The sequence below is a fragment of the Maylandia zebra genome, linkage group LG1, assembly GCF_041146795.1.
Source record: "Maylandia zebra isolate NMK-2024a linkage group LG1, Mzebra_GT3a, whole genome shotgun sequence".
In the NCBI taxonomy this organism is placed as follows: domain Eukaryota; kingdom Metazoa; phylum Chordata; class Actinopteri; order Cichliformes; family Cichlidae; genus Maylandia; species Maylandia zebra.
This window is the reverse complement of record NC_135167.1, coordinates 11250183-11263283: the sequence shown is the minus strand read 5'-3', so window position 1 is coordinate 11263283 and position 13101 is coordinate 11250183. Positions and strand designations below refer to the sequence as shown.

The 13101-nt window shown below is 40.4% G+C and overlaps 1 protein-coding gene across 5 annotated transcripts in view; it reads right to left on the bottom strand.

Annotated features, from left to right (window-relative positions):
• The window catches only part of shf (Src homology 2 domain containing F), a 94820-nt gene that overhangs the window by 32587 nt on the left and 49132 nt on the right, over positions 1 to 13101 (bottom strand). The window lies entirely within an intron of this gene.

Here is a 13101-nt window from a genome sequence, read left to right as displayed (position 1 = left end):
TAAGCCTAAGAGCTTCCTGTTTTATTTAAAGGATCAGCTTAATAGCTGACACAGTCTGGCAGTAATGAGTAATTAACTGGATTTTCTGATTACCATGGGATCATTTAACACTGTAAAATCGACTCCCTGTGATTTGATTCTCGCATCACTGTCTGATTGGCACTGCCTCACCTACATAAACGCCTGCCCACTGTAGGACCAGCGCATATAAGGTGGCATTGATTCTTTGCGTAGCTGCAAACACAGCTCATTAGGACTGAGGTAAAAGCTCATTAATAGAAGATTAATGGGAACAGTGGCTTGGACAGGTGCCTACCTAACAACATGAATCACAGCATAGTCCGAACAGCTAATTTATACCGCTTCATGGTGAACAAACAAAAGACAAGCGACAGATCAGCATACTGACACAATGACAGCAAGCACAGATACGAGAAGTCATTTGCTCTGGCTGTCAATTGCACTGCAGTAATAGAAATTCCATTTCAACCGACAGTCAAACACACAGAAGCCGAAATAATTTCTCGACAAACAGTGAGGAAGACTTCATGTGAAGCAGAGACAGGCTGCTTGGCTGATGCTGCTGGATGCAGTGTCCCACAGCCTTATGGGAGCAGAACATTTTTTCTGACGACTGTAGCTCTGAGCCATGCTACACTCTGTAGCTATTGTTCCTGAGCTGAGATAAGACATACGGTGGATTAGAGGGGAGTGCATCCAGAGTTCAGGTTGTGTATAGCTGGTGAAAGGAGAAGACAGCATGGGAATGGGATTGGTTTTGGGAATGGAAATGGGAAGAAGAGAGTGGTAAGCACCTTTTGTCCTGATTCCTGGGTGGTCACAGAAGAGGGGGACAGGGGAGTCAGATGACACGTGGATGTGGCTATGATGTATTGCCACTTCATGCCTCTACCCCATTGGGGGTCAATAGCCCATTAATGTTGAAAGGCCTCCAGCAACAGTCAGCAAAGACCCACTCGCGCCCCCACCACCTTGCTGCCACAACCTTCAACTAGCTCACATTCCTCCCGGGAATGTCAAGACAGCTCATTCTACTTCTCTTTTAGAAAGAAAATGCGTTGGAAAATGGACTGGACATTGGAAAGGAAAGTGCTATATAGGGCCTACAAGGGCTGTCTTATCCTCCCCAAATTATTTGCCAATATAAACAAACAAAGAAAGATTTAAATTGTAAAATTTTACATAAAAAAGATTGATAAAAAAAAAAAAACATCCAAAAAACCCCAAAGATTACAAATTTCCCAAATATCACCATTCAAAAATCATACAATTCCCAATTAAATATATAGTTTATACGATCTGCAAATCATCTTCTTGTGTTTTTGGTTCACAACTTTTTAAAGATAAGTTTGTATAATATACAAAGATAATCACGTTGGATTTCCAGTTATACTTCCCCAAGAGTCTAGCTTCAACAAATAAAAACAGAAAAAACAACACACGCACTAAACACTTAAGCGGTGAAGGCGCGAGAATCTCATGCTTTTAAGTCTATTTTTTTTTTCTACATTTTGCCTCATTGTGTGATAATCCGATAATCTCCCCCTGCAGCACAACAATGCAGACAGAAGCCGCAGCCTAGAAATATGAGGAAAATTAAGTTCTATCACCTCCGCACTTAACGGTGCTGACAGACACCGCGCTCTCCTTAGGCTGTCTCTCATTAGTGGAGATAGATTCATGCTCAAACGCTGACATATTTTACTCTCAAACTGGGTTGCAAACAGAGGACAGAAGCAAATCATTTCTTGTGGCAAAATTATACAACCTGAACTGTGCGTGACCTCAGTTTTGCTACTCGTAATTCACAGTAAAGTCTAAACTACAAATACACCCAATGAGCATTTAAATAATAAAGCATAATGCCACTCTTACTATTCCATCACTTCAAAGTCATGGCTCATTTATGAGTCATATTGCGCATAAATGAGGACGCTATTGCAACGAAGTAGGAGAAATAGTGTAATTAGCTCAACAGAAAGGCATAAATATTTATTATGTCCAAAAAAAGTTAGATTTTCAGGCTAAAGGGGGGGTACATAGGGAGACGCCAGAGTGCTTGGTATTGATTTGTTCTCTTTATCCGAGATAGCTACTTCTGCTGGTGCAGCATTGTGACCTGTGTACCAATCCTGCTATTCCAGAGGACGTACGTGTCCTTGGGGAAAACGTGCATTAGCGAGGCTCGGGCAATGCAAATAGTTACACAGCATTGACCGTGGTCTCTCTTGACACTTGTGCTGTTTTGACCTTCAGATGAGTGCTGCCTCTTGGTAGGTGTTCCCCACTTGATTACACATGAGGAGAAGTAAATACAGTAAAGGCGGATTACCACTGTAAGCTGCTAACAGTGTTTACATGACTGCCTGTGATCTGATCCCTGTCACCCTGCTTCTGAGCAAATGAAACAACATGACTGCCAGCAGATTAAACAATGGGGAACACCAACAGTCTTAGAGAAAGTGGGTTCGAAATATTTTACAAAAGGATAGTTGCAGTCCACTTATCAGATTTCCACAGCAAACTGCAACATATTGAGCTAAAATGCAGAATGAGCAATACAAGTCTTTTGGCAAATACACAAAATAAACTTTCAAAATTGGACCTTTGTTCAGGAAATGATCGAATTTTTACTGAAGTGTATTTTGCCAACAGCATTCAGAAAACAGACTCCCTTGAGGTCAGACGTAATTGATAACTTGATCACTCAGGCATTTGTGCTGCGCTGGTTTTATTTTAGCCATTCAACTTCATCCTCTATAAAAAGAAAAGATGTGGCAGAGATGTGGCTCTAACGATATAATGGGAGAGTGGATAATGTTTTTCATGTTTTATGTTTCTGGTGGAATGCATTTTTTATAAAGCCCACGCTCTAATATTGAAAGCATCCAGTCCAACGATCAGACATGAATCATTGCAAATAGCCAAAGCCTAATTAAAACCTACTGTAAAAGTGTCTGACTACAGCTAGAGACTGCGCTGTCGGTTACTCCAGCTAAACTTTACACATATGCACTGGTTTCAAAAAGCAAACAAAAGAAAAAGAAAACCAATAACATATCGTAAAAGCTTTATATAAGCAAAATGATTAACGTCATACACTTCACTCCTCTAGCGCCTTTATGTACTTTGGTCTTTGGATCTGCAATATATCCAGTGAGCTGCACAAGAGTGAAAGTCTACCCTGTGTGTGTATGTTAGTGTGTTTGTTGTCTGTTCTCTTCAGCTTCCATTAGATCAGACATTAGACAGCCTGGAGAGAAACCTCTGATAAAGTCCAGTCAGACCTCTCAGCTCTGTCCAACCTGATTCAGTCTGACAGGGCTGATAGACCAGAGCTGGGAAGGCACATGAAATATGAGCTAGCAGTAAGGGCCACGGCATTTCTTATAAAACTAAGGTAAAAAGGACCGAGCAATTTGCAATAAAACATCCAAATGTGCATCGTTCTTTCTCTGTGCAACCAAACCACATTAAATCTGGGTTTTAGAAAGGGAAGTGCAGTAAAGTCCTTATATGCTCCCACGAAATCTCTCTTCATTTTCATGGACGTTTTACCCGCATGCCTACCAGTTGGCACAAATATGCTAACCAAGCTCCCAACAGGTGTAGCTGAGACCAAGACCTGCCTGACTACAGCGCAGACTGGAAGAACAAACACCGTCGTAGCAGATGGTCATTTGCATCATTTTCTCATGCGCCATTGTGGCACTGAGGAAAAGGCAGAAATGGAGTATAACAGCAGGGGTTTTTACGCAATATTTCACCATTCTTATAAGATGTACAGAGAGCGAAAGTAAACATGAATGTTGGTCATGCTAATGAATGCATCCACAAGCTGGAATGCATTTGTGTCACAGTACAGTTGCTGTGTTGCTGTGATATTCAGATCCAAACAAGAAATTTATAGCATATTTTTATCTCATGAATTTGTACCCGTGCCTTTTATTAACTCACATGATGTATTGATTTCTTTTTTATTAAAGCTTTTCTCTCTTGTTTTATTACATCATCTTTCATGACACTCAAAAGCCTTTTGATTGATTTGTCACACTGTATCAAAATTAAAATTCTTTATCCCTTGTTGGTATTTAGGTCAATATTTGACAACAGCGAATGGGATGATGCATATTTTTTGTTTCCATACAAACAATACATATTAAAATTTCATTAGCTTTCACATGGCTCACTGTTAATCAAAGCGTTTTAAAATTCATGGCACGAGCTTACACATCAATACTGCTGAGCACCTGCCCTTGAGGAGTAAACAAGACAATGCAATAGCTGGCAAAAAGAAGAAGAAAAGAAATGTCATTTCAAAAGAAAGGACAAGAATACATTTCAACACGGTTGTCAATTCAAATCTTGTTTCCAACCAAAGTCGATTTTATTAAAAAAAAAAATTGTTATAAAAGTTGACGTGTAGTTATGGTGAAGATTAAAGGCACATGAGCCAATGTGTGCTCATGGTGACGGTATGTAATGAAACTCAAACGTCAGTTCAGTCTCACTCCAAATGAAGCTCTTAATTTTACTCTTCTTCAAATTTGCTTTATTCACACTCTACAAGGAGCTATCCCATAAAAGCGAGCTCATTTTCCTTAATGAGTCAAACACAAAACAAAAACTCCAGATGACTGAACAATGAATGCTAATCGACCCCAAGAGTGCACTGTAGAAAATGAGCTCTTGTAAACAAAACTGATTACCAGTGAAAAAAAAAAGTTGCAAAGTAAACCTGGAATAAACTAGTTCTATCGCTCCTCATGAATACATTTCTTAAACACCTAAACGACTTCCACAGCGCTCGCGTCCTTAAGTGGGGTATGACATGTGGCACTTCATAAACTACAGGAGCAGGAGTAATTTATGGACAGCTGATTGATGGTGTGTGGGAATTAGTGCTAAAGATTTTCGACTTTTTTCTATGTGTCAGGTTAAAGTACTACCATAACAAAAGGGCTCGTCAATAAAGGCTCGTAATGACCGACCCTAGAATTAGTATACAATTTTGACGACAGGATCTCTGCTTTGCATTTTCTTGTGGAAATATTTAAAAAAAAAAAGAAATTCAGCAGAAGTTTAACTTCACTCTTAACCTTTTTTTTTTTTAATTGTTTTTTTAGCACAACTTTTTGCTCATTTATTTACACTTGTAACGTTATTCTTCTTACTCTTAGTTTAAATTTTATTTATGAGCTGCTGACTTTAATTTAACAAAGTATAAATTGGCCTTGCAGACAATCTGAAATCATAAGTGCATTCCAATCTAGTCTTTAAAAAAAATTCAATCAAATATAATTTAAAAAATGTGCAAAACTGTATAATAGCTACGAACATGATTTAATCAGATAGGATTGAGGAAAGACAAACATAGCTGCCTTGATTCGCAGTAAAAAACAGCTCGCAACGTAATAATACGATGTCAGTGTCTGCTATGCCAGGTCCCACACCTTTTTTACACTTTTATGACACCTCTCTGTTGGCTGGACCCCAGACATGTGCCTGCAGTATGCCATGTGGGCTTCTCCACAAATTTGCCAGCAGCAACAGCAGCAGCGCTGGTCGTTCCTCTGCCAAACATCCGTCAGCGCTCTCCTGATTTTTATAGTTCAAGTTCCAAAAAAACACCACCAATGAAACTACAGTTTGCCAGCGCTGTATTTTGGGAAAGAGTGTGTCACTATTGCAGAACAGTTATTAACATTTGACCGGAATCAGGCTCAGGACTTGCGTTAAATGTCCCTTAAAATATATTCATACCCCGCCTTTAAAAGTCAGCGGGAATCCTGTAAAAACACTCATGCCAATAAAAACTGGATAATGCTGAGTGAGTAATTTTTGCCTCATCCCTTTCCCGGATCCAATAATGGTCCATGCCATTGCAGAGAAAACAAAAAACAAAAAAACCCAGCAGAAGGCTGAAAGAACTGCCAAGCTATAAGGCTCATCCCACTGATGAAGCAGCAGAAGTTGGTGTGACAGTACAAGTCAAAAGAACGGCTTGTTTGCACTGCAACTAACTCTTTGTGGCAAAAAAAATAAATAAAAAATGCACTTTTAGATTTATAGTATATACGGAAGCCATTGCAGGCAGTCAACATGTAGTAAAGATGAGCCAAACTAGGTTTTACTCTCCCACTTCTTCCACTGTTTCCCTCAGGAGTGTAATCATCCTCCATGTGGTTTGGCCGCCTCCTTCAACCCCAGCAGGAATGCCTTCTCCATTGCCAAAATCCCTTTCACAAAATGTGGATGCAAGCAAAACACAAAGAGCCAGGCCGTGGAGCAGGATGAAGCTCATTCTGTCACTAGGGCAGGGAGCGTGATATCAAAGTGTTATAAGCAGCTGCCGAGTATGTTTTGTAGGAATGCTACTATTGATTTAAGCCAGCTCCCTCTGTATATCACGCTAGTTGGAAGGAATGACATGCTGGCCTTTTTTTAACAATAGTTATTCACATACTCAAGTATGCACGAGAACACACATACAGAGAACTCCACCTTTTAGGTCAAAACCATCTATTACTGTGGTCTAAACTACAATATCATGGCTTCACAAGGCTGCATACCTGCTGTTAGTCTGGTATTTAGCTGGTTATAGCACTAGCGAGTGGGAGGCTTCTGGATTTGTCTCCTTCTGCAGCTGTGTGGGCGACTGTATTCAAAAAAGGCCATGTTAATGAAAGGTCACCTGGTACGCACAAATATGAGACAAGTAGCTACATGAACACATTTGACGCCACAGACGATTGGCACAAATGTGTGGAGAGCACACAAGATGCATACCAGTGGCTGACAATCACACGCATGGATGTGCCGCACTGCCACGAAAAATACTCCCTACCCCACCTCCCTACAGAGTAACAGGGGTGGGCTGACAAGACCCATCCCGCTCAGAGCTGCTAACACATTCTTGCACCTGCTGCCTCACTCTCGACTGCTCCTCATGCGCTCTCTTTAGGGAGCACACACGCCGGATTCCACACATGTGTTGCGGCTGACTGTTGAACGGTCATAATCTTTCTGCTATGCACAGTTGTGCTGTTAACTTCTGACAAGTGTATTTCTAACTTGAGCGCTCTGTTTTCTTCAATGAATAAAACATAGTTTTGCTGAAAAGGAGCCTCTACGGGACTGACAGGACATTAGGCAAATGAAGAAATGTTAGCGGGGAGGAAGGAAGCAATCTCTGCCATCTTATGCGAGGAGTAAGACTTTTGATTGTAGGTCTACTTGTCTATATACGTGTGCGTGTGTGAAATGTGTGACAGGGAAAGAAACAAACATGTAGGCAGGCCCTGCCCTACAAAACATACGGAGGAGACAGGGGTTCTGTGTTCTAGTTCTGTGGGCGTGGAGATGAAAGACTGAGAAGTCTGACTTTTTGCACTTCCTGCTGAGACATAGGAAGCTACCAAAATCCTGTCAGGAACAGGAGGGGCCAATTTCTTCTGGCTCAAATTTTCTATAACTTGTCAGCCTCTGCTTCACACACTACAGAGAAAGACAAAAAAAACCAAAAAAACCCCAAGATTGCTGAATGACATTATCACCTTTCTTGTGTGTACTCTATATGCGATCATGTCACAAGAGAAACAGAACGATTCAACACTTACAGTCTAAATAACAGTGGGAAAGACGAAAATATTGTCGGAAGCGTCTTATCATCATGCTCTGTGTGTACTGACATTTTCCACTGCTGTTGTGTAAATTCTTGTGGACACAGTGTGGAGGATGTGGCACCAGCGAAAGCATTCTCTGCTGGCTAAATGATACCTGACCTTTCCACTGGCAGTCTGCAAAACAGGGAGCCCAGCTCACAAGTGAGTCTTGATAGGACACAAGGGGCAGAGCGGCAGATGAGGCTGAAAAATATTTACGGCTCCAAGAACTCATGAATACACGCGTGAATGGATGAAAAAGATGACACGGTTGTTGCAGATGAGGAGGATTATCCCATCCTTACGCTTTTGTTCCCTTGAAATGGTTAATTTTGAATGGCTGTCTGCTTGCATTAGCAGGCTTCATTAATAACATTCATTAGCCATTCAGGGTCTATTTGAACAGAGCATCAAGAATCTTCAGCCTCCCCTGGCTCCCGTCCTGATACACTTACATGGACCATGTAATGCCTGCAGGACAATTCAATTAGGAAAGAGGCATTTGATCACCATTAAGACTTAAGACTCACATCTTAAAAGCATAATTTATCACCATCAAGGTCTATTGTATGACAGTGCTAGATTAGACGTCCTGAGCATTTTCTGGAAGGTGACACATAGCTTCTTAGAACTGTTAGGGGTAAATGAGATTAGCCTAGTCTCCTCCTCTCTTTAAAAAAAAAAAATGGAGCCCCGAAGAACTAATGATACAGTCTCACTTGTTTTTTATTGTTTTTACCTACAATAGATCATGACTGAACACAAGCCATTTGTTGTCCTTCTCATCATAATTACACAGTTTCCAGGAGAGAGCAGCAGAGGCAGAAACAATCAATCACAAGAAGCCCATCTGCAGATGTCTCTTTAAATCATCCACAAATCAAGGCCATGAACAATATCCACCGAAACCAAAAAGGGGAGTTGTATTGAAACAAAACCACTCCAAGGTCCATTTGCGGTGAATGAAACCTTGCCAAGTGGAAGGAGAATGAGCAAGAGTTGAAAAATGGGATGAAAAAAAAAAAAACAGAAGAGGGGAAATGAAGATGCCAGGAAGTAAGGCAGGGTAGTGTGTGAACAGCCCTCTGTGCCAGCTGACCCACTGTTGGCAGGTCTGGCTGCTGGGCTCTTGCTACTCTCAACAGCACCCAGACGCAGAGGGGAATCCGAGGTAATTTGTCCACTTGTTTGGATAATCCACCATCTGCCACACTGCGAAAGGCCTCAGGCCCAACCTTAAGGCTCAGTGTTGGACTCAAATGCTAAACATATGGGGGCAAGCAAAAATGAAGTCCAATTTTTTCTCAGGGCACCACAATTTCAAAACAAGACATAATCAGGGAGCTCCAAAACAAAAATCGAAAAAGCATTCTTTCTGGACAAATCAAGCATGATTTATGATGCAACATTTTAGTCCATTTAGTAGCATTTTAGATAATTAACGTTTATTTTCCAGGTTTATTTTTAGAATTTGGGATAATCGAAAGCAGCAGATTTTCTTTACTTCTTTTAAGTGTTTATAAGTGTGAATATTTTGCACAGGGCAATAAGACATGGACTGCAGCTCAGCTCAGTTATTGCTTTCATCTCTATCGAACATCACAGGTCAACTCCAATTTGGTGCTAGCTGTTTTGTTTGCTAGCAATGGCTAAAGCTAATTTATTTTTATTCAGTTCAAGTCTGTTTCCTTATAAAGTCCCAAATCCCAACCACGGTCAAAAATGATCTTTGATCAGTATCAATGCAAACTTCAGCCTTATTTGGCAAGAATTCTATGTCATTGCTACACAGTAACTGCAAACTTCTACAATATAACCTATGATGTAACCTGCCATCTGCATTTCGGGCTACTTTTTGTTGCAATTTTTGAGTTTTTCAGTAACAGAATAACAACCATGTCACAGTATATGGAATACAAATCATACAATTAATATAAAGACTCACAAATGTTAGCAAATTCCTGAAGAGCGATTGAAAAATATTAGAATGGAAGTGAGGGAACGTAAAAGGACAAAAGAAGAAAAACATGTTTGCACCCTGAAAACAAAGACGACGACGCTGGAAGTAAAAAAGTCCCAGCACTTTACTTGTTTGCACTGCATATAAAACTCTGGGACATGAGCACAAGTTAACTGACACATAATCTACCAGCACAAGCATAAATGCAAGCAACGCTGTCAGCCACTTATGTAGGTTATGTATTAGACTCCACAGTGATTCACAGCAGGAGTCTAAATCAGGCCTCAGTTAACACATTTTTTCGTTTGTCTCCAAATAACCTGGTACCATTCTAATATTCATGAACAACATCGAATTAGTCAGAAAAACACGATATAAACCAACAAATGCAACAGCACAGCACATTTGTAAATGTGCACTTGCAGGATGTAAAACATGCTATTACGGGAACTCCAAACTGGAACTTTACTAAAGCAGAATCTGTAAACATAGATAAAAACACACACGCTCAGTGATGCGCAGTGACTATCCTTCATTATTACTGTAGGTTCAATCAGCTGTTGGTGCTGCAGTTTCTCCAGCAGTGAACAATTAAGAGACAGACAACCTCTTAACTGCACTCTCTTGGATCAAAGACCATCCTGGTCTTCTGAAGTTGCAACACAGCCCAGCACTTAACATTCTCTGATGTGAATTAGAGAAAGCTGTAGAATAAATTCATAATATTTAAATAGAGATTGCAGGTCTGCAGCACCCACACTGGCACAAGGGAAACTATATTTGTACCACCAAAAGGAGGATAGCAAAGCGTACTGAAATGTCATGGAAAACCCATTTCAGGAAGGTTTACCATTCTATCAAGAATTATTGCTTTCAATTTCCTGGTTGTTTATAAGGATAGGAAATGGAGGAACATGCGAGGCTTCATCATTTACATGACTGGGCCCTCAAATGACCTTTGAAAAATAGAAAATTACTTTCCAGATTCTGGAGTGAAAGGAGAACACAGTTGTAAGAAGTGAATACTGAAAACAGCAATATCCAAGTCTATCATTATCAAGTGAATAAACATGACAATATTTTGGTGCAGTGAACATCATCCTTTGGAAATTAAGTTCTTAAACCAGCTTCAGCGCAATACAGGTTAGCTTACTGCACCTCAAAACAATGAAGAAAAAAATGAACAGGTAAGCCGACAAGAGTGGAATGAAACACAGAGTGAGACTTGGCAGAAAGAAATCCAAACAACAACACTCTTGGTCATATGCCTAAGATTGCTCGCCACACTATTTCTCTGCTGTATTTCTTTTGACAACAGAGTGTTGCGGCAGCTACTCACAGTGCTTTGAAGTGCCGTGAAATGACACAAACAGTACTTTCGTAAAAGGATGAACTGAGTCACCGGGCAGTGGCGTGACCAGGTCTGGAGATGATTACTGCGAGGAGGCTGTGAGGAGAATAACTTTGGTGAAGAGTGTTCTGCTTTTTGGTCCTTAGCTTGGCTGCATGGCTGCATAGTTAACAGGTTCCCCACTAAGAAGATGACTTTGATTTATAGTCAAATGAAGTAAACGATTATCCTGGTGATCAAAGCCTGGATTTCCCCTCAAGTCACCAACATCTGCTGGTCTTACATAAACATTGTGCCCTTAAGGAAACATCACCGTGTATCTATTAATAACTGATGATTTTCTATCACTAGCTTTAAGTCACACAAACACTGCATATTTCCTGTCAGAATTTTTGATTTTCCACAATCAAAGCAGGTCAACATTCTATTCTATTCTATTATTAGCAGGAAACCATTGCCACAAAATGAACTGAGTCAGCAGGTTACTGTTTGTATCGCACACACGTTTTGCTGCCATCTTAACCGCATGCAATGAACAACTTCTTCCAGTTATGGGTACTAGTGCAGGGAATTAAAGTTTCTGTAAGGCTAGCATGTGCTGAGAGCAGCTGGATCCCCAAAGACTGTGCTCATCCATATAGGCAGTGTCTGTATGGATGGACACAGACTGTGCTCATCCATACAGAAACTGCCTATGAGAGATACTTAAGAAGTCTGCATTTTGGTTTAACACTGAAGCAGAGCATTATGGCTTTATCATTAAAACCATTTATTTAAAAATACTGAAAACAGCTATGCCTCTGAGGAGATGTAGTGGAAATTAGAAGTCTTCATAGGTCCGGTCAGACCTGTCTTTTTGAACTCAGTTGAGTCGGAAAAGGTACAAACGCCACTTAGTCGAATTGGGTCAGGGAAGATCCTTTACAGGATTTGTGGGTCAATATGTAAAATGTCTGGATTAATTTTTATATAAAATTATGAAGCACATAAGCAAACTATTTTAGTTCCTTTTAGTTCTTACTCGCTGCTCGTGTTATTCCTTGTGCTGCCGATGAGGTTTCTGTTTTCTCTCCATTACAGCCTCATTATGGACTGGGCTCAGCTATCCTTCGTTTCAGGTAGGCTGTTTGTTGGGTTCAGCTATCCCTTTTTTATTGGAATCCTAATGTATGCAGATCAGATTCCACAGGTCTGCTTCAGATGGGGTCCAACGTTTTTGGAGCAATGAAAAATCTCAACCGCAGACCACCTGCCAAACTGCAACAAAACTCCAATAAGTTACAAGGTCTGGGAGAAATCCCGTCTGAATTCTCTTGTGCCATAATTTGCATCTCCTATTGCTCGTTCCAGCTAGGCCATATGTAGACAAGTGAATGGATGTGTTCTGGTTGCCCAAATCTGTAATTTGACAAACACATTACATGGAGTTCTCAATGTTATCAGAATTACTGTTGTTTTTTGAAGAGCGGGACGGGTTCATTTTCTCAATGCTTACCGGTGCAACTTGAGCATCTGCATGCTCTCCCAGACTGCTGAATGAGTGCAAATTGCTGTAATGAAGCTATTTCATTATGGGGATGAGCAGTGCTGAATAAACAGGAACAACAAGGCAGAGTGCTTCATTGAGCCATCTGTGGAAGTACTTTGGCAAAGAGTATTGCTGTGTTTACAACACTGATGGCTGGCAGTAGGACACAGATGACTTCTTGCTACAGTAAGTTGAACAAAAGTCATGTCCACTGATCTACAAATATAACCACTTCAAAGCAGTGGGGTGGTGACACCAGAAAAGAATGGATAGATAAGAAAGCTCATAGTTGAAAATTAATCTTAAGTATTGTCAGTGTCATCTTTATTGCAAGGTCATCTGATTTTAAGGCATATTTATAACAGCAGGAAATTAATTTTAGCCTTACAGCTATCTAATCTACCAACCTCATTATGAGACAAATTAAGACAGCCCCTTTATAAGAGAATGCTTGTACTGTAGTAAACTAAACACAACACAGAAGAAGCAGATGATGCAGACTGACAGGACAGTCAAACAGTAATAAGAAATATACCCAAACTAAAAACAACAGGTAAATCAGATATATAAGGTAGAA